Below are 23,362 nucleotides of genomic sequence, written 5' to 3'. Positions count from 1 at the left end.
AATTAGTGACCGGACATCTGAGAGCAAAGTTTATCTCTGAGTCTTGATGTTTCTCATATCTTACATATTACAAAACATAAATCCTTTCTTCTTTGAAAAAGAAGTGATAAAACTCATATATGTTTATTCTTCAAAGATGAAAGAATATACATGCAAATGAATAAAAAATCCACTTTACATGGAAAGTATTTAACTAGAAAATGCAATACAATTTTTTATCTGTGCTAGGGCTGAGATAGAAAGCATTTAACTAGAAAGTCCAATAAAGTTTTTCATCTGGGCTAGGGCTGATACTCAAAATACCCCATTAAAACAGATGGATGAGACAAGCCTGACTTTCTCTGTGTCTTCTATGTAATATCAAACAAGGCAAAACCAACCATACAAAACAAAACAAAAATCCAGAAACAAACAAAAGGAAAAAAAACAGCCTTCTTAATTTTCATGTAGGAATAGGAAAACAAATGTTTCACTGTATTTTCTTATTCCCTTAGGTCCAGAAATCCCAAGGAAGAGAACTTGATTTCAGTCAAAATAGGACTGTAGACATAGTTACACAAACATCCGAAGAACCTGAGATCAGGAATAACTCATGGGAATGTGTTTCATAGAAAGGCAGTTGACTCTTTGACTCAAAAATTATCACAAAGAAGGAAGGAGCTCCACATAGTGGGGAAACTTGGAGCTAGGGCATAGTTTCTGTAGAAAACAATGCTTCTCAGTATTTTATTAATTGTGCCTGAATGTTCCTTCAACCTATCACTACACACCTACTGCATACCATCTACACACCTACTCCTGGAAAGGAGAGAGTTGTATGGTACAAAATGAAAACAGTTTTTTCTAAAGTATATTCTTCTAAAAGAGGTGACTAGAGAAAGGAATCTCTATTGAAATGGGAGAGAAAGAAGCACAGAAGACCACGAGGGAAATCGATGATGATGTGCTGACTGCAGAAACCAAATCAGGAACATGCTCCACTCCCATGCAGACAGAAGGCCATGAACAGTGAAGTGCCTCACCCAGGAGCAGGGGACACCAATGAGGAAGCAAGAAGAGCAGCTGCAGAGTCAGAGTCAAGTGCAATCTTATATGATGCAGAACCTCACCACGCCTCCACCTTTGTAAAGAAATAAGAAGTGATGGCCACCTGGCAGATGGAGGTTACTGATGCAACAGGTCCAGTGTAGGGTTACTAGATAAGACAGAACATCCAGTTGAATTTGAATTGTTAATAAACAACATTTTTTTCGTATAAGTATGTTCCAGGTATTATTTGGAACAATATTACACTAAAAATATTGCTGTTTATCTGAAATTCAGTTTTAAATGGGTGTCCTGCACTTTTCTTTTCTAATCTGGTAACTGTATCTCAGTTAACTGTATCTCAGGTAACTGTATCATACCAAGAGTCCTCCTGGGCTGAGGGCACATTATTAAATTAACTCTTCCAAGATAGTGATTGTAAGAATCTTTTGAAAACCAAGCAAATATGTATGAATTAATCATGAAAACTCTGTTTCATCAATTCAGACAACACTGGGCACAAATGGGGATGCACTGTGAGCCGCTTTGTGTGGTTTATGATGTTACATGCTATTGACATACTTCCAGCATTATAAAGGACAACTCTCCTTCACTTAGTAGCTTCCCAGACACATCACACTCAATTTGACTGGTACTTTGAGCATTTTCTCACCTGATGTCCTGATGCTCTTCTTTACCTGCTCTTAATATTACTAATGCTCATGGCCTATGATGTCTCTTCCAGGTTCTCCATCACTGCTATTGCTGCTGGTGCTTCTGTACTGGCAGCTCTCACGAAATGTTCACGATATCAGTCCTGATAATGAATCCCCTAGAGTCTTTGCACCAAAACACCACGACAATGCTGTGCCTTGCAGATGTATAGGAAAAATTGTCCCTTCCAATTCAGATTCACACATTCACATATGGCCATCAAAGCATTCCTGTGTGTGCCCTCCTGACTAACAGAGCAACTTTTTATTAAAGACTTTGTTGTACTTTAATCCCTCAATCATGTCTCCAAAGTTGTCAGGCACAAGCTGTGGTGCAATCCTTTAAGTAGACTTTTACTCATCCAGACATACTCCTTTATAACTTTCCCACACATAAATAGTCCTTTCAGCTTTTTTTCATATTCATTCCCAGTTCTGTGTAAGGCCTCATGAATATAATCTCACCAAAATTGCCCCACTAATTTTGGGAACAGCTCATTTTAAAGCTGGGAACACTTTTATAAACAAAAATAAATTTCAGGCCATTTCTAACAACTTGCTATACTTTTGAATATTCAACAACAAAAGTTTAATATTCTTTAACATGCTGAATTTATATGAGCTCCAGCTGAAGCCATAGTCTTTCAAGGGTCACAGCTGCCTAATAGTAGTTTCTGAAATTGGAAGGTGTCCTGGTCACCTCAGACTTTATGTACAGGCACTGTTCATTCCAGGTCACTCATTCACTCACCAAATGTTTAATGAGGACCTTTTATATGAAAAGCACTACTAGAAAAGAAAGATATATGCAACAGAATAATGGGCTTGAAACTTAAATAAAGCTCTTATTCCCTCTTCACTTCATTTGCTCCTACCTTAGCCTATTGCTCAGCCATTATGCTTCCGTAGTCTCAGAAAAGAGATATAATAGCATAATTGCAGAGAAATTAGGGAAACTCTTCCTGTCTTTAAAGTCCCCAAATCTGTTTACCTTAGGAAAACTAGAGTAGACACAATTTGTTGAGGATGGTGAGAGGGTTAGATAGCATTCTCTACCTTCCCAGCTCTCATCCCCTAAAGATTTTCTATGTTACGGTGATTTTCTATGTTAAGGTGAACACACACACACACACACACACATACACAAAGGAAATAATATAAAATATAGTATGGATGTTAGAGGGTCCCAGTAGAGATGAACTGGCTAAAAAAACAAATTATTAACGAACCTTGTCCTAGAATCCTTCCCTTTGATGTGACTAGGCCAAAAAATTGAAAATGGGTAAACTCTTATTTTATAACTTCCTCAGTTATTGGCCTTGCATTTCATATCTGAGTCTCTTTTCTCATAACATGATTTTATTTCCTTATAAAACATCTTGTGACAACAGACTGATAGTAGCCTATTTAGGGAAGAATGGTAAACATGGTGAAAATTTAGAAAATCTTAACACTTAATGAGAAGCTATAGGACAATATCCTGAATTAACATAGATGCAAAACTCCTCAGCAAAATACAAGCAAACCATATCTGGCAGCACATCAAAAAGTTAATTCACCACAATCAAGTAGGCTGTATTCCTGGGGTGCAAGGCTAGTTCAACATGTGCAAATCAATAATTATGATTCACTACATAAACAAAATTAAAAACAGAAACCATATGATCATTTCAATAGATGGAGAAAGAGTTTTTGATAAAATGTAGTCTCCTTTCTTGATAAAAACCCTCAATAAACTAGGCATCAAAGGACATACCTCAAAATAATCATAGCCATCTCTGACAAAGCCACAACCAACCTCATACTAATGGGCAAAAGCTGGAAGCATTTTCCTTAAGAACAGGAACAAGACAAGGATGCCCACTATCACCACTCATTATTCAACATAATAATGGAAGTCTTAGCCAGTGCAGTCAGGCAAAATATAGGAACAAAATGAATTTAAATAGGAAAAGAAGAAGTCAAATTATTTATCTTTGCTGATGATGTGATTATATACCTAGCAAACCATAATGTCCCCACCAAAAGGCTCCAAGAACTGAAAAATGACGTCGGTTATGTTTTAGGATACAAAATCAATGTATAAAAAGCAGTACGATTTCTATACACTAATAATATTCAAGCTCACAGCCAAATCAAGAATACAAACCCATTAACAATAGCCAAAAACAAAAAACACCTAGGAATCCATCTAATGAAGAAGACAAAAGATCTCTACAAGAAGAACTACAAAATACTGCTGAAAGAACTCATAGGTGACAGATACAAATGGAAAAACATTCCATGCTCATGGATTGGAAGCATCGATATCATTGAAATCACCATTCTGCCCCCAAAGTAATCTGCATATTCAATTTTATTCTAATTAAACAACCAATGCCATTTTTCACAGATTTAAGAAAAAAAAAACTGTTCTAAAATTCATATGAAACCGAAAAAGAGCCCGAAAAGCCAAAGCAACCCTAAACAAAAAGAACAAATCCAGAAGTATCACGCTATCTGATTTCAAACTACACTATAAGGTTACTATAAAAAAGATGGTAATAACATAAAAATAGACATACAGACCAATGGAAGAGAATAGAGAACCTAGAAATAAAGCCACAGGCCTAAAACCATCTAATCTTCAACAAAGTAGACAAAAATAAGCAATGAGGAAAGACTCCCTATTCAATAAATGGTGCTGGGATAGTTGTCTAACCATATGCAGAAGAACCAAACTGGAACCCTACCTTTCACCATATATTAAAATTTTCTCAATATTGATTAAAGATTTAAATGTAAGACCTCAAACTATAAAACTACTAGAAGAAAACCAAGGAAACAATATTCCAGACATCAGCCTTTGCAGATAATTTATGGCTAAGTCTTCAAAAGTAATCACAATAAAACAAAAAATTGACAAATGGGACTTATTTAAACTAAAGAGCTTCTACAAAACTAAAGAAACAATTAAGAGAGTAAACACAAAACCTACAGCATGGGAGAAAAAAATTGCAAAGCATACATCCAACAAAAGTCTAATATCCAGAATCTATAAGTAACAAGCATAAAACAACCTCATTAAAAACTTGGCAAAGAACATGAACAGGCACTTCTCAAAAGAAGACATACATGCAGCCAACAAATATATGAAAAAATTCTCAACATTACTAATCATTAGAGAAATGCAAATCAAAACCATAATGAGATACCATCTCACGACAGTCAGAATGGCTATTACTAAAATGTCAAAAAATAACATGATGATGAGGCTGTGGAGAAAAGGGAGCACTTATACAAGGTTGCTGGGAATGTAAATTAGTTCAGCCTCTGTGAAAAGTATTTTGGAGATTTCTCAAAGAACTTAAAAGGGTACCACCATTCAACCCAGCAATCCTTTTACTGGTTATATATCCAAAGGAAAATAAATTATTCCACCAAAGAAAGACATGCCCTAGTATGCTCATTGCAGCACTATTCACAAACACAAAGACATGGAATCAAGTTAGGTGCCCATTAATGGTGGACTGGGTAAAGAAAATTAGGTGTATGTATACCATGGAATACTAGGCAGCCATAAAAAAGAACAAAATCATGTTCTTTGCAGCAACATGGATGCAGCTGGAGACCATTATCCCAGGAAAATTAGCACAGGAACAGAAAAACAAACACCATGTGTTCTCACTCATAAGTGGGAGCCAAACATTGGCATGTAGACAAGAACAATAAATACTGGAGACTACTGGGAGAAGTAGGGTAGCGGGCTGGAAAACTAACTACTAGATTCTATGCTCACTACCTGGCCAAACCTCAGCATCACCCAATATACCCATGTAACAAACCTGAATCTAAAATAAAAGTTGAAATTTTTAAAAAGGATTTTAAAAAGTTTATTTGTTCTCCCTTTTTATTCTCTCGGTTTCAGGAGAATAAAAGGGGACCACAAGAAACGTATTGAGCTGAACAATCTTAAATCCCAAATTTTATTATTTTTATTGCAAAATATCAAGCTTCATTGTGATCATCAAATATGTGAGCAACTAAAATTTAAATTATGGATATGACAAATGGCTAATCAAGTATGGATGGTAACTATGAATTAAGCATATGCATATTTTCTATTATTTAATCTCTCATTATTATATTCCTAAATAATAGTTGCACAAGTTAATTTCTATTATTTGTCATCCCCCAAACTCTTCTCCTTGTCTAGAAAAGCTGTCTAGAAGTCCAGTGATTTCTATACTTCCAAGAAAATTTTCTTTATACTTTTAGTATCATTAGAAAGCACCAAAAGTAGTCTGGGTGCGGTGGCTCACACCTGTAATCCCAGCACTTTGGGAGGCCAAGGCGGGTGGATCACCTGAGGTCAGGAGGTCAAGACCAGCCTGGCCAACATGGTAAAACCCCGTCTCTACTAACAATACAAAAATTAGCTGGGTGTGGTGGTGCGCGCCTGTATTCCCAGATACTCAGGAGACTGAGGCAGGAGAATCACTTGAACCCAGGAGAGGTTGCAGTGAGCTGAGATTATGCCACTGCACTCTAGCCTGGGTGACAGAGTGAGACTCCATCTCAAAAAAAAAAGGAAACTACCAAAAGTTTCTCTAGCAGATATTATTTATCTGAAACTATTCAAGTAATAAATGAATGAAATATCACTGTTAGAAGAGGTTTTCAAATACATCTTCTCAATGAATGCTAAAATAACACAATTGTTAATCCTCATCTGAACCTAGGATCCATCTTCTAAACCCTCTCCTTATAAAATGAGGGAAGGAACACTGAAGACATGGCCCTGGGGATAAAAGCAGCTTTGGCAAGAAAGGATTGTGGAGAGAAATAAGAGAAGGAATAAAGGGCACAATTACCACAGACAAATACAATGATCTCACCTTAGGAATGTCACTCCTGACATCTGGGTGGCTGATGTGTCTGACATACCCAAGTGAAGATTTAATCCCATTACTTGCCTCTTTGAAATCCTTCAAACTTTCTTAGATAATGTCAAATGGATAAGAGATAAATTAAAAATTTTTTAGTAATTTTTTCACTCTAATTTTTAAAAATTTCTTGGGATTTTCTCTGTTTTTTTAATTTAAACACCTACCTGTTTATATTTTAATATTTGTTTCCTACTAATTGGTTACATGTATTCTGCATTTGTGCCATGTCTAGGCAGTTCTCAAATTTTCCATACACTCAAGGTCAGCTGGAAGTAAAGTCATCTCATACAGGATAAGGAATGGCTAGTGAATGAGGTAGAGTTAAAAGAGGAAGGCAATTATTTCCTTACCACTTATCTTCAAGAGCCAATGCTGGCAGATTGTAGCTATCAGTCAAGTCTCTAGACCATCTGCAATAAAATCTATTCCACTAGACAGCAATGCAGTAGCTCTAGAAATAATTTTTTAAATTAGTTCTGATCTGTAAAAGATCAAACATTGAGTAAAATCAATGTCTAGATGTTTAATTAATGATGTGATTAAAACATTCTGTAAGAATCCATGTAGACATCCTAATAGGAATTTAACAAGTAAGAGAAGCTTACTGAGGAGGAAGTTCATGGAGGACAAAGGATTAAAGATTGCATCCTGCCAGAAGACTGGAATAGCTTAAAAACACATTATTAAAAATATTGTTAATGATAACTACTTCACATATCAGCATTAAAATTATGCTTCCTCAGTTCTATAAAATATTTGGCAGATAAAATTCACAGATGTGAATTCAATAATGAACATAAAAATGCATTTCAAGATGCATGAAGTTATAAAATAGATACAGAAGGAAGTCAGTGTAATTTCATTCGGACATACTCAGCTTAGAATCTTGAGAATCTTGAAATAAAAGTTATGTGGAAAAAAGAGGAAATAATTTTTTCTTTTGTTTACTTTCAGTTGTTTTCTTTTTAATAGATTATGCTTAAGGATTCTGATTGTGTTTTACAGAAGATGTTATACGATTATATACAAACCATTGACAACAACCACTGTGTGATCCTTATCTGAATATATGTCCAGAAATAACAATGGAAATAATCTATAAATATTTAAGAAGTCTACAGAAATAGGAGAAAAATATGTCATTAGGTAATTTTCATACTCTCTGACAAAAGTTTCATTTTACATGAAAGGAAAATGGAAGAATAAGATTTATTATACAGAACAATTTTCAAGCACACTCGTGAATGTAGAAGCTATTTATAATAATTATTTTGTAAATACAAAAAAATGATTTCAACTCATTTTCTAGGAGAATATCTTTTCCATTGGTTACCAGGCTAGCTCTCCAATGGTCAATAATCAGAAAATTAAACAAACTAATGTGTGTGTGTATATTTGTGTTTGAGTTGCACATAGTAGCCTCCTTCCACAGAGTACAGTATAGACAGTGAGGAAAAAGAGTAATTTTACACTGGAGGTACCTGACAAACACTACCTTAGCGTGGCAATCAAGGTCAACATCAATAGCCATTAATCATGTATATAGCATTTACTTTGTTATAATATGAAAAAAATTGACCTTACTTCTATGGTCTTCCAACCAAAAAAAAACATAAATCCAATATAAACATGACAAAATATCAGACAAATAATAATTGAGGGACATTCTACAAAGTATTCAAATAGTATCACTCAGAACTGTCAAGGTCATCAAAAACAGGGAGATCTAAGAAACTGTCACAACCAAGAGCAGATATAATGACTAAATGCAATGCAAGAACTTTGGTGAGATCCTAGAATGAAAACAACAACAAACAACATTAGGTAAAAACTAAGAATATCTTAATCAAATATGGAATTTAGTTAATACTTGAGTATTAATATTTGTTTGTTAATTGTGACAAATCTGTCAAACTAATGTAAAATGTTCACATTATGGGGAACTGGGTGCAGGGCATATGAGACTCTTTGGTATTATGTTTGTAAATTTTCTATAAATGTAAAAGTGTTCTAAGAATTAAGTGAAAAAATGAATTTTATATTTTATACTCTATATGATAGAATATTATTCAGTCTTAAAAAAGAAGTAGAAACTGTCATTTGCAACAACATGAATAAACGTGGAGGATGTCATGCTAAGTGACATAAGCCAGACACAGGAAAAAATAATCATGATCTCACTTACATGTGGAGTCCTGAAAAAAAAAAGTCAAATACAAAAACACAGAGTAGAATGGTGTTTATCAGAGGTGGGGAATGAGAGGAAATGGAAAGATTAGATAAAAGAGCATTAACTTTAAGTTACGTAGTCTAGAGATCTAATGTACAGCAAGAATACTACAGTTAATAATATCGCATTGTATAGTAAAAATACGCCAAGGATGTAGACTTTAGGTGCTCTTACAACAACAACAAAAAGGTAATGATGGAAAGTAACAAATATGTTGAATTGCTTACCTGCAGTAATAATTTGTGTTATGTAGATACACAAATTATTGACATATATATGACATATATGTCAAATCACATAAAATTTATACAATAAAGTGTTTACATTAGAAATTTTAAAAATAAGAATAAAATTTTAAAACTGAAGTAGATGGACTTTACTCAGTTGGAGGAATGTCAATGTTTTGGATGACAGATCAATGTAAGTTATCAAATCTGAAGAGTAGAGGGGAAAATGATTTAAGAAAAATATATTGCACAATATAATTTGAAGAGTTTGCAAAAAGAAAAAATGAGATTGGCACACATTTTTAAAGAAAATATTAGACAAAAGTTTATTTGCTAAACATTTGAGTGTTATAGGATAGCGAATATCAGTGCGTAAGTCTTTTCTATCAGAGAAGATTTGTGAATTTATACAGTAGGGTAGGGAATATTGTGGTACACATAATGCTAGGTATCTTAACATTGAATTAATGATGGGGCCTCGAGTGTCAGAGTATAAATGAATCTTCCTGTGTAATTTAAAGCTGTTATTAGTTACATGCCAATAGGAGCAAAATGACTAAAAAACATTTTAAAAGTATATGTGGAGAAAGAGTGTTAGTTTATTGGACTCATAATAAAATAGTGAAGGATTATCAAGGGAGGTGAAGAGTGTCTATTTCACAATTTTATGTCAAAGCCACTTTGCTGAAAACTACAAATCAATGCTTTTGTGCTGCATTGTGATGGTCTCCACAAAAGTGATCCAAGCTTGATTTTTTTTTCTTGGTCATATACAGACATCTCATAAAAATGATTTAATTTTTTTGTCATCCTCTTTTTTTTATTATACCCATCTATTTACCATATATATTTGCCAAACACATTTAAGAACTCAGTGGTTCCAGATAAGACCAGCTTGATGTTTATATTTCCCAGGATTCAAAGAATGCTTATAACATCCTTAAGCGCTTACTGAGTCAGAAATACCATATTACAGGTATGAACTGCTCATTACTTTTACAGATTTAGGAGGAAGGGCAAGCAATATTCAGAAACCTTCTCAATGGCATATTATTCTCCTCTGTCCAACTGTACAACCTAGGGTTGAAGAATTGAGTTTAGTATGGTTTTCTGCTGCTATAAAACCAGAAGTTGGAGAAGGCTCTGTACAAATCTAGGCATTTTAACAAATTGTTAATTTTCTATAAGGTCTCCACCATTTACTTTTCCAACCAATGGAGTAACTTTAACTTCTGTCAATCACTCTGAAATCCAATCCATTAACATTATCAAAGAAAGAAAATAGTCTCTCCTGTTCATAATCTTATTTAATGCTGTTTCATCCAGAAAGGATTCAATCATTCTGGGAATCAGTATGCAATTCAATCTTTTTTTTTTCCATTTACAAGGAACAAATTCAATTTCCCACATCTCTGTTTTAAAGGAAATTTAATTGTCAATGAAGATGACAAGCTAGTAGTTTGACACTTTAATGTGGTCTCCAGTGTACTAAAGATGATGAATCAATATTAATTTCCATTGAACTGAACAAATTGTGAATATTTCATCAGGGATCAAATTTATTTTCAATTTCAATGGCAACATATGAAGATATGGTTCCAATTTTAGGCATCTCATGTTTAGCAAAGTTAACAAAATTAATAAAATTATACATTTCCTATCACTAGGCTAGGAATTCTATATGATGTATTTTATTAGAAAATCTTACTATTATGAATTAAGCTGGTACATAGTAAAATACATGCTTTTTTACCCTACATAATTGCCTAAATTTAACTGAAGATTTCAATATCTTTGCTTCAAAGCAAAGAGGCAATGTTTAGAATTAGTCATTGTAGTAATCTTACTCTTATTTTAATAAAATCTAAGATTCATTAATAAAATAATATTTTGCTCCATCATTATAATGTGCAAATAAATGTTTTAGCTTTATCTTTGGCATTAGAATGAAATACAGATTGTAGAAGTTCTTTTTATTTGCAGGGGATACCTCCCAAGGAGGCCAGTGGGTGCCTGAAACTGCAGATAGTACCAAACCCAATTGCTGTCATTTGAAATATGTTTCTGTTCATGTCTCCCACCCACAAATTTAATGACTTTTCCATCTTACCTAATTACTTACCATGCACCGTGGCTGTAACATTTTAAGTTGCAGGTGTGACAGCAAAACTAGCACATTTTTTCTCCTTCTTCACAATTTCACTGATAGAAGATTTATTATCTCTTTGGGTCTCAGCAACCTCAGCATATGATTTTTTTTCCTTCCCTCATTAAGTTGGGAACTTTCGCCTTTCACTTATAGGAAGCATTTTATGGCTTTTCTTTGGCATATCCAAATTGCTAGCATCACTACTTTTGCATTTTGTGGCCATTATTAAGTAAAACACGGGCTGCTTGAACACAAGCACTGTGATATTGTGACAATCTTTCTGATACCCAAGACAGCTACTAAGTGACCAACAGGCAGGTAGTGTATATTGCATGGATACACCAGACAAAGGGATAATTCAAGTCCCAAATATGACGGAGAGGGATGGTGTCAGATTTTATTACGCTACTCATCCTGCAATTTTAAAGTTATTGTTTATTTCTGGAAGTTTCCATTGAATATTTCTGGACGTAGGCTGACTGCAGGTAACTGAAACTGCAAAAAGTGAAAACTGCATATCAGGGAGGATTACTGTATAGTATCCATTCTGTTCCTGACCAGCTAAATTACCCTGGTCAAGTTACATAGTATCTCTGAACCCCAGTATTCTTCATGTGGAAAATGGAAGGGTTGTCTTAAACAATTTATTCAATGTTAAATGAAAAATATACATGTGTATCTAAGTGTTTGTATGTGCATGTGATTATATGCATAAATCACAATGCTAAATTGTGATATAAATATTTTGTTGTAGTACTTTAAATTTTTTAAATAATTTCTATTTTGAATTACCTTTTTGACAATTTATGAATATAACATTTACATCATTTTTGAATGCCCTAACCGTAACTGTGACAGCTTTAGAATGATGGTATTTAAAGGATATAGTTTCCCTTTACTATATTCAAATAATATCTTATTTTAATTTAAGTTAGAACTTTATAGTTCACAGTGCATCTTTATACTGTCAGGCTAAATAACAGAGCAAGCTCTCTAAAATTAAAAATATATGTATTTGGGAAAAGAACATTGCAATAGGAATAGGCATGCAATAATAAACTATATGCATATTAAGGGAGGTGAAGAAACACAAAGTTTTAAAGGAAAAATGAGTTTTACCTAATTATTTTGAAATGATTATCCTTGTCTGAAAAGATTAATACAAGAATGACACCAATCTGAGGTTGGACAGGCAGTTGCTAAGATATATTCAGAATATTTTTATGTGTAAGATTTTGACGGCTTTTGTGCAAGGTGGTGGTTTTTGCCATCTTTTGTGATTTTTTTTTTCAGCCATACTAGCATGAAAACTCTCTTCATGGTCCTCTGGCTCTATTTGTTAGGGTTTTGGGATTTCTTTGTTTGATTATCATTAGTTTAGCTAAGATTCGTTTTGTTTTAACATTGTTTTAATTCCATTTTGATTCTGACAACCTTCACAATACATCATAATTTTTAAGGCCTCCAATAGCTTATAAATATTAACACACTTGGGTGAAATATATTCATCTTGCATATTTAAAATAACTGGAAGTTTAGAGGATACACTAATTTGGTTACAGTTATAGAAGATTAAGTGAAGAATTTGAGAATAGATACCAGGTTGAAAAGCTATGGTATCTTCTTTTGTAAAAAGAAGTAGGCAAGTATGTTGTGGTAGAGATCACTAATTATGAACCTCTATCAATTATCTCCTTTCTGTCAGTAGTAGATCCTTGGGCATATCGACACCCCCCCCCCCAGTGAGAGATGGTACTTCTCAGCCCCTTTCCGAGTATAAGACACTCCTACGACTAAGACCCGGGCAATGAAATGTGATCAGAATTGATATTAGCAACTTCTAAGTCAAGCTGCTAATAGAAATGTGGGTGTACTAGGCCTTTCTTTTTCACTTTTCTGCCAGGTGATAATTGGTCACTATACAATGTATTGTCAGGGCTTTTTCCTGGAAATTACAATTCAGGATATTCATGTGTGGGGTTCTGTAGAGGGTTGAATGGTGGCTGCCAGAAAAGATTTGCCCACAGCCTAAATCCGAAAACCTGTGAATGTGATTGTATTTGGAAAACAATCTTTGCAGATGTAAGTTAAGGATTTTGAGATGAGATCAACCTAGATTATCTGAGTGGGTCTTAAGTCTAATGACAAAGATCCTTACAATAAACACAAAGAGGAGAGACACACAGGTGAAAAGTTCATGTGAAGTTGGGGGCAGAGTTTTGCAGGCATGCTCTGGGGGACTGAAGAAAATGGAGGCAAAGCTTGGGGTTCTGCAGCCACAAGCTAAGGAATGCCTGGAGCCACCAGAAGCTGGAAGAACAACAACAACAACAATAAAGAAAAAACAAAAACACAACAAAAAACAAACAGACAAAAAAAAAAACAGGTCTTTAGAAAGAGAGAGAGTGTACCTGCAGAAACCTTGATTGTGGACTTCTGACATTCAGAACTTTAAGAGAACACATTTACATTGTTTTAAGCCACCAAGTTTACAGAAATTTTTTATTGCGGCCCTGGGAAAGTAATACCTGTCCTATCATCAGTTTAAAAATACACTCACAGGTGCATAGACATAGTTTAAAATATCCGTGGTATAAGCAGGAGTAAATTTAGATGGTATAAACAGGAGTAAATACTCTTAAAACATCTTATACTCTATAATGAGAGATTGAAGGAAAGAAGTTAGAGAAACTATTTATTTTGACATTAAAAAAAGTCAGTGACAAAAATGTTTATATATTCTATAAAAAAGAAAATGTTGAGCTTTTTATATTTTTTTAATCCTTTCAAGCCAAAATACCTTCTTATTTTACATGAAACTGAAAGCGACCTTTTACAAGGGATAGCCCTTTATAGGTAGTTCTTATATCGCACTAAGCACGTTTCAGCTAAGTTTCATTGTTTACTCTCTTATTTTTGCAAATCACACATATATACAAAAATATTTGAAACAGTTGTTCCAAAATGAAAAGAATCACGAAAAATATAATATTGGAAGGTAGGTTTGGAAGTAATTATTATATCAAAAATTTTATAACTTAACTCTTAACAGAAATTATATTTTACGTCTGTGCATAAGGGAAATGGAACCACATAATGAATAACATATATGAACAGCTATAAAATGTAAAAGCAGGGAACTTTTAATTTTGGCCACAAATAAATGACTGATACAGGATATACTCTCTTAACACGTTATTAATAATAATCCCAAACCTCAAACAACTCAAATATCCTACAGCAGGAGAATTGTTAAACAAATTGTGTTATACTCATTCAATGGACTATTGCTTAGAATTCCAAACAAAACACAAATTAATCTCGTGAAATATCATAATGAACAAAGAGGTACACTCAAAAGAATACAAACTTTATTAATCCATTCACATAAAAAATAACTACAGACAAAATGACTAATAACAATGTTGTCTAAAGGTATAAGGATTCACTGAACGTTTCTGGAGACAATGTAAAAGTTTCATATCTTGTGGATTTTTTTTTTTCTTTTTTGAGACAGAGTTTTGCTCTTGTCACCCAGGCTGGGGTGCAGTGGCACAATCTTAGCTCACTGTAACCTCTGCCTCCTGGGTTCAAGCAATTCTCCTTCCTCAGCCTCCCGAGTAGCTGGGATTATAGGCACCCGCCACCATGACCAGCTAATTTTTGTATTTTTGGTAGAGATGGGGTTTCACAGTGTTGGCCAGGCTGGTCTCGAACTCCTCACCTCATGATCTGCCCACCTCAGCCTCCCAAAGTGTTGGGATTACAAGTGTGAGCCACTGTGCTCAGCCAAAAGTTTCATATTTTTACTAGATTGTTGATTACATTGTTGTAAGCTTTGGCCAAACTCATAAACTGTGTATTTAAACTTAATGTACTCTCATTTTTTTAAAAGTATGATAAAAATATGTATTCTGGCTATTTATTCTATGTGCTTATGATAAAAGCCAAGAACATATTTCTAAATGTTGAAAACTTTTCCAAGGGACAGTTAAAGTTCAGAATGAAAGTATGCAGCATTGTTGTGGCCTTATGTGATGCAAAGTCTTAGCTTTGAGATTCTAAAAAAGTTGAAGTATAGTGTATCGTACTCTTAACTCAGCACAGCTTTTGATGAACATGAAACAGAAGATGGCTCAAGAGTGAGATTTTGGTGCCAAGTATGCATAGCTATTATTATTAATGATATTATTTTGAGACAGGGTCACACTCTGTTGCCCAGGCTGGAGTGCAGTGGTAGGATCACAGCTCACTGCAGCCTTGACCTCCCAGGCTTAAGCTATCCTTCCTCCTGAATAGCTGAGATGACAGATGCATGCCACCATGCCCAGCTAATTTTTATTTTTTGCAGAGACAGTGTCTCACTATGTTGCCCAGGCTGGGCTCAAACCATACGTTCATCTTGGTCTTCCAAAGTGCTGAGATTACAGGCATGAGCCACTGTGCCTAGGCATAAGGATATTATTAAAAACCAGATATTTTGCAGTGCACCGGCATGGCACATGTATACATATGTAACCAACCTGCACAATATGCACATGTACCCTAAAACTTAAAGTATAATAAAAAACAAACAAACAAACAAACAAACAAACCAGATATGCAGATAATAAGTTGACTTTTAGTTTAAAAATATGAAGCAACAGATTTGTATCATTGCCCAAATAGCCTTTCAGTTCTGCATCCAGTGGACTGTAGGTAGTGCTAAAACTTTCTCCAGGAAGTAGCCTTGAACCTACTCTGTGCCAAAATCTTTTGCCTTGTATATTGGTTACTTTTAATCTTAGGTTATGCCCTTTCTAGGGACACAAGGAGGAAAACAACGCCTTTGACTGCTCCCTGGGTCTAGGTTTAAAGTTCTCCCATGTTTACAGCTGTAAAACACTGAAAAAAATTAACCATTTTGAGCCTCACCTAACTAGTTTGTAAAATAAAAATAAATATACACTAAGTACTCTATAATTAGGCAGTTGTGAGCTTTCAGTATTGAGGTCATGTGGGCAAAGCATTAGAAATTAGAAAGAGTTGTCACTTTTTGAAAGCAAAGTATATGAATTTTGATATCTGTGTCTCAGCTTTGTCTAATATTAATATACTGTAAGTCTCTTACACAATTTTAAATTGTCTAGTAGACACGTGGAAAAGTTTTTAAAAAGTGAAATACATATAACATATTTTCTGTAACCCAATATATACAAAAAATTACTTTGACATGTGACCTATATACATATTATTTATGAGTTATTTTACATTTTTCATACTGAAGTCTTTGCAATCAGCTGTGTATATCACAATAACAACATATCTCAATCTGGCTTTTCATATTTCAAGTGTTCAGTAGTTGCATGAGACTAATGGCTACTGTATTGGACAGTACAGGTATGTATAGTTTAACACAAAGCAGTCATTTAAGAAATGTTCTAGGCCCCAAGGACAAACTCCCCTTCTTGCAGCAACTGCCAGGGTGTGCTGCCACAGCCCTGGTTGAAGTGCAAACAAAGTGCATGCCTCCCCAGCTACCTGCACACAGCAGCTGCCACTGAAAGCAACCCCTGCCTTCCCAGTAGCAAAGCTGCTCTCAGGCTGCTGCTGACCCTGCATAAGCATTCCACTATGGGCCTGGTGATCACCTCTCCTTTGGCCACTACAGCCAGCTCCTAAATGCACCACCATGGAGCCTAAGGACAGGTCGGCCCAGCCTAGCTCCATCCTCCTAGTGCCCAACCATGCTGTCTAGGAGGCTAGGGACTGCCTAGCTTAGTCCACCAACATTGGCACCAGTGCACTCCTCCTAGGAGCTTGGTGTTAGGCTTATCCAACCTGCCTCTACCATCACAGTGGAAACCCACCTGCATGGCCTGGGGACTGTCCCACCCAGCCTGTTACAGCCACACCCAACACCACTACAGACTTTTGAAACCAAGAGGTTAGTCATGCTGGTGCTATTGCCATTGCACACACCATACCATCTGCCCAAAAGCCCAATGACCCTTGCAGCAACCCATCCCACTGTTGCCACTTCTGACACCTGAGCAAGCCACCTGGGAGCACAATAATTGGCCCACCTGGACACACTAAAACAATTGTTAGTGTATAACCTGAAACCAAAGGACAGGCATGCTTTGCCTGCCGCTATCACCACTGAGTCCCCAAAGCCAGCCCACTGGGCATCCTCATCCCTAGCAAACTTCACTACAGGTTCTATTAACAACTTACCCTAAGCAACTGAGAAAATCATAGACACCACTGACACTGTTTATGATGAAGAAATCGCATGAAGTCTGCACTACTGCACACATGCAGAATCAAAGCCAAAGTGGCGTACCCAACCAATATCATAAATACACCTTCAGGAAAAAGTTGTTCCTTATGAAAAAAAATCAAAAAATTGAAAGAAGTGACTATTATGCCAGAAGCACTGATACCAAAATAAGGACATGAAAAACACAAAACAGCAAAGAAATATGACATCTCCAAAGGGACACAGTAATTATTCAGCAAGAGATTTCAATCAAAAATAGACTTATAAAGTTCTGGATTACTAATTTACAATATTGATATTGAAAAAGCCCAGTGAGGTATAAGAGAATACAGAAAAAAATAATACAAAGATATCAGGAAAACAATTCAGGGCATAAATAAGAAATGTACCAAAGATATCTATATCCTAAAGAAGAAACAAATAGAAATTCTGTAACTAAAGCCTTCATTTAATAAAATGCATTCAAGAGCTTCAAAAATAGACTAGATTAAGCAGAAGAAAAAATTTCAGGACTTGAAAACAAGTCTTTTGAAATAATCAAATCAGACAGAAAAAAGACTAAATAATAAAAAAAAATAAAGAAATCCTACATGACATATGGGACACCATAAAGTGACCAAATACTTGAATTTTTGATGTTCCAGAAGGTGAAAGGAAAATTCAAGGATTAAAAAACTGACAAAATAATTGTTGAAAAATCTCCCAAGTCTAGTAAGAGATTTAGACATCCAGATACAGGAACCTAAGAGATAAACAAAATGGATACAGTGCAGAAAAGTCTTCTACATGGGACATTATTGTCAAACTGCCGAAGTCAAAGACAAAGAGAATTATAAAAAGAGCAACAAAAAGTAAAGTATCTAGTCAAATATAAATGAATTCTCTGCAAATTAACAGTGAATTTCTCAGTAGAAACCTTGCAGGCCAGATGGGATGATATATTCCAAATATTAAAAGCAAAAATAACTGCTAACCAAGAATACTATATCCAGTGAAGTTATTCATCAAAAATGAAGAGGAAATAAAGTATTTGCCAGAGAAGTGAAAACTGAAGGAATTCATCACCACTAAACTTGGCCTACAAGAAATGCTGTAGTACTATACCTGGCAGACAAAGGACCATATTTACCATCATAACAATGCAAGAAAATATAAAACCCACTAGTAGAGGTAACACACAAATAAAGAAGAACTCGAATGTTACCACAAATCCACAATACCACAAGGACTCAAGTGTTACTGCAAATCCACAAAACCACAACGATAAATAAGAAGAGAGAAAGAAACAAAAGACATACAAAATAACCAGAAATCAATCAACACAATGATTTAAATGAATGAATTCTAAATCATGACCCAACTACATGCCTACAAGAAACTCATCTCCTTTATTAAAATAGATATAGACTAAAAAGAAAGAGATGGAAAATACATTTCATGCAAATGGAAAAAAAGTGAGAAGTGGTACTTATATAAGATAAAATAGGCTTTAAGTCAAAAACAGTAAAAAGTGGTAAAAACGTCATTATAAAATGAAAAAGGAATCAATTCAGCAAGATAATACAACAATTATAAACACATATGCATCCAACATTGAAACATCCAGATATATAAAGCAAATATTAGACCTAAAGGGAAAGAGACTTCAGTACTATAATAGTTGGGTACTTCAACATCCCACTTACAGTATTAGACAGATTATCTAGACAGAGAAGTAGCAAAGAAACACTGTTTTTGAACTGTACATTAGACCAAATGAACCAAACAGAGATTTACAGAACATTCTGTCCAACAGCTACAGAATATACATTCTTCTCATCAGCACATAAAACATTCTCCAGGATAGACCATATGTTGAGTCGCAAAAAGAGTCTCATCAAATAAGAAAAATTGAAACCATATCTCATGAAAATTATCTCATCAGACTATAAAACTAGAAATCAGTAATAAAAAGAACTTTGGAAACTATAAAAATGCATGGAAATTAAACTACATGCTTCTGAACAACTATTGGGTCAATGAAGACAATAAGATAAAAATTAAAACAATTCCTTGAAACCAATAAATATAGAAAAACAGCACATTACAACACGTGGGATACAACAAAAGCAGTGCTAAGAGGAAAGTTTATAACAATAAATGCCTACATCAAAATATTAGAGAGATTTTAAGTAAACAGTCTAACAATATACCTCAAGGAACAAGAAAAGCAAGAAAAAAAATCAAAAATTTGCAGAAGAAAAGAAATAATAAAAATTGGGTCAGAACTAAAGGAAATAGAGACTAAAGAAAAAAATACAAAGGATCAACGAAACGAAAAGTCAATTCTACAGAGAGATAAACAGAATGAATATGCTGCTAGCTTGGCTAACCAAGCAAGGAAGAGAGAAGACCCAAATAAACAAAATTATTAATGAAAAAGAAAATATTACAAGTGACACCACAGACTTACAAAAGATAAACAGAGGCTCCTGTTAACAACTAGATATTTACAAGCTTAACAGAAACTAGAGGATATGGATAAATTCCTGGACATGTGTAACCTATCAAAGTTGAATCAGGAAGAAATAGAAAGTCAGAACAGATCAAAAATGAGTAATGAGATTGAAGCAGTAACCATTTCCAAACAAAGAAAAGTCCAGAAGAGAAAGGCTTCAATGCCAAAATGTATCAGACTTTCAAAAATGAACAAACACCAATTCTTCTCAAACTATTCAAGAAACTTGAAGAGGAGGGAATTCTCCCTAATTCATTCTATGAGGTCAGCATTTCTCTGATGCCAAAACCAGACAAGGATGCAACAACAATAATAACAACATAATACAGACCAATATCCTTGATGGACATTGATGCAAATAACGTCAACAAAATACTGGCAAATCGAATCTGACTTCACTTCAAAAAGATAATACACCATATCAAGTGGGATTTATCCCAGGGATGTAAGGATGATTCCACATAGGCAAATCAATAAACATGATACATCACATCAACAGAATGAAGGACAAAACCTTATTATCATCTCAATAGTTGCAATAAAGTACTTGATACAATTCCACAGTGCTATATGATGAAATGTCTCAACAAACTAGGTATTAAAGAAACATACCTCAACATAATAAAGGACATACGTGACAAACCTTCATCACCCTTTCCCCCCAAAAATGGACTAAGACAAGGATGCCGGCTGCCACCACTTTTATTCAACACTGTATTTAGAAGTCCCAGCCAGAGCAAGGAGTTAAAAGAAAAAAAGAAATAGCATCCAAACTGGTATATGGGGAAAGCAAAATATCCCTCTTTGCAGAAGACATGATTTTAAATCTAGAAAAATGAAAACACTTCATCAAAAATGTTTAGGTCCAATAAATACATTCAGATACAGAATATCCATTAAACATATGGAATATAAAATCAACATGCAAAAAGCAGTAGCTTTTTTAAACACCCATAATGAATGAGCTGATAAAAAGTCAAAAAACCAATACCATTTATAAGAACTACGAAAAAGATACCTAGAAATGGATTAGACAAAAGAGATAAAAGACCTCTCTACAGGGAAAACTACAAAACAATGATGAGAGAAATTGAAGGGGACGTAAGCAAATGGAAAGATGTCCCATGCACATGGATCAGAAGAATTAATGTTAGAATGATGATAGTGGTTAAAGCAATTAAAAGATTCACTGCAAACCCTATCAAAATAACAATACCATTTTTCACTGATATAGAAAAAATAGCCCGAAATGTATATGGAACTAACAAGGATCTTAGCTAAAACAACTCTGAGCAAGAAAAGGCAAAGTTGGTTGCATCAAAATATATTCTAAGGCCATGGTAATGAAAATAGCATGGTTTTGGTATAGAAACAGACACATAGACCAATGGATCACAATAGAGAACACAGAAATAAATTCATGTATTTACAGCCAACTGATTTTGACAAAGGCACTAGCAACATACATTGGGAAAGGACAGTCTCCTCAATAAATGGTGCTAAAAATTTGATATCCACTTGCAGAAGAATGAAACTGGAACCCTAGCTCTCATCATATTATAAAATCTCAAGATAAGCTGGGCACGGTGGCTCACGCCTGTAATCCCAGCACTTTGGGAGGCCGAGGTGGGCAGATCATGAGGTCAGGAGTTCAAGACCAGCATGACCAACATGGTGAAACCCTGTCTCTGCTAAAAATACAAAAAAATTAGCCGGGCATGGTGGTGCCTGCCTGTAGTCCCAGCTACTAGGGAGGCTGAAGCAGAAAAATCTCTTAAACCCGGGAGGCAGAGGTTGCAGTGAGCCGAGATTGCACCACTGCACTCCAGCCTGGACAATAAATGAAGACTCTGTCAAAAAAAAAAAAATTAAAGATACATAAAATACTTAACTTCAGACTTAAAAATATAAAACAACTAGAAGAAAACACGAGATAAACACTTCATGACATTGGGGTAGGCAAGGATTTTTAGTTAAGACCTCAAAAGCACATGCTACAAAAACAAAAAGTGACAAATGCGACTATGTTAAACTAAAACAAATTCTGCACAGCAAAGGAAACCATAAACAGTGGGAATAGACAACCTGTTGAATGAAATAAATATTTGCAAAGTATTCAACCAACAAGGGTCTAGTATCCAGAATATACAAAAAACTTAAACAACTCAACAGTAAACAAATAAAAAAGTGGGCAAAAGACATGAATAGACATTTCTTAAAACATAAAAATGGCCAATAGACATATGAAAAAATATGTAACATCATTACTCATTAAAGAAATGCAAATTAAAATGGCAGTAACATTTATAATCTTACCTTAGAATGTCTATTATTAAAAAGACCAAAAAGAAAAAAAAAAAAACAGATGCTGGCAAAGGTATAGGAAAAATCAAACTCTTAATTTACTCTTGGTGGAAATGTAAATTAGTGCAGCCACTACAAAAAACATTATGGAGATTTCTCAAAAACAAAATATAGAAGTACCATATCATCCAGTAATCCCATTACTGAGTATTTATTTAAAGGAAAAGAAATAAGTATGTCAGAAGAGTAGCTGCATTCCTGTTTGTTTGTTTGATTGAGACAGAGTCTCGCTCTGTCACCCAGGCTGGAGTGCAGTGGCGCCATCTCAGCTCACCACAACCTCTGCCTCTCACGTTCAAGCAATTCTCCTGCTTCAGCCTCCCTGGTAGCTGGGACAACAGGCATGCGCCACCACACCTAGGCCTTCCAAATTGCTGGGATTACAGGTGTGAGCCACCGCGCCCAGTGAGAATAGAGGTTTTTAGGGATATTTTGGTAGGCAATGGGTTAGAAAATGAGGAATGCTGATAGCTTGGATCAGAGATAAAATCATAGAGAGTCCAGGCTGTCTCTTTGCATTGAGTCAGTTCTTGAATGGGGCCTGTAAGACCAGATGAACCAGTTTACCAACCTGGGTGGAACCAACTAGTCCATGAGAGTGCAGGGTCTTCAAACACTACTCTTAGGTTTACAACGGTATTGTTATTTATAGGAAATATTGGGGTGGTTAAGGAGTCTTGTAGCCTTTGCCTGAAGGACTCCTGAGCCATACCTTCCAATCTTATGGGTAATGTTTTAGTTTTACAAAGGAGGTCTGATCCCCAAACAAGGAGGGGGTTTGTTTCAGGAAGGGGTTGTTACCATCTTTGTTTCAAAGTTAAACAATAAACTAAATTTCCCCATAGTTAGTTTGGCCAGTGCCCAGGAATGAGCAAGGGGCAGCTTGGAGGTTAGAGGCTTAGATGGCTAGGTCAGATTTTTTTACTGTCATAATTTTTGTAAATGCAGTTTCAACACTGCTTCAAA

Source organism: Pan paniscus, chromosome 6, assembly GCF_029289425.2.
Source record: "Pan paniscus chromosome 6, NHGRI_mPanPan1-v2.0_pri, whole genome shotgun sequence".
Classification (NCBI taxonomy): Eukaryota; Metazoa; Chordata; class Mammalia; order Primates; family Hominidae; genus Pan; species Pan paniscus.
This window is presented reverse-complemented; position numbering follows the sequence as displayed.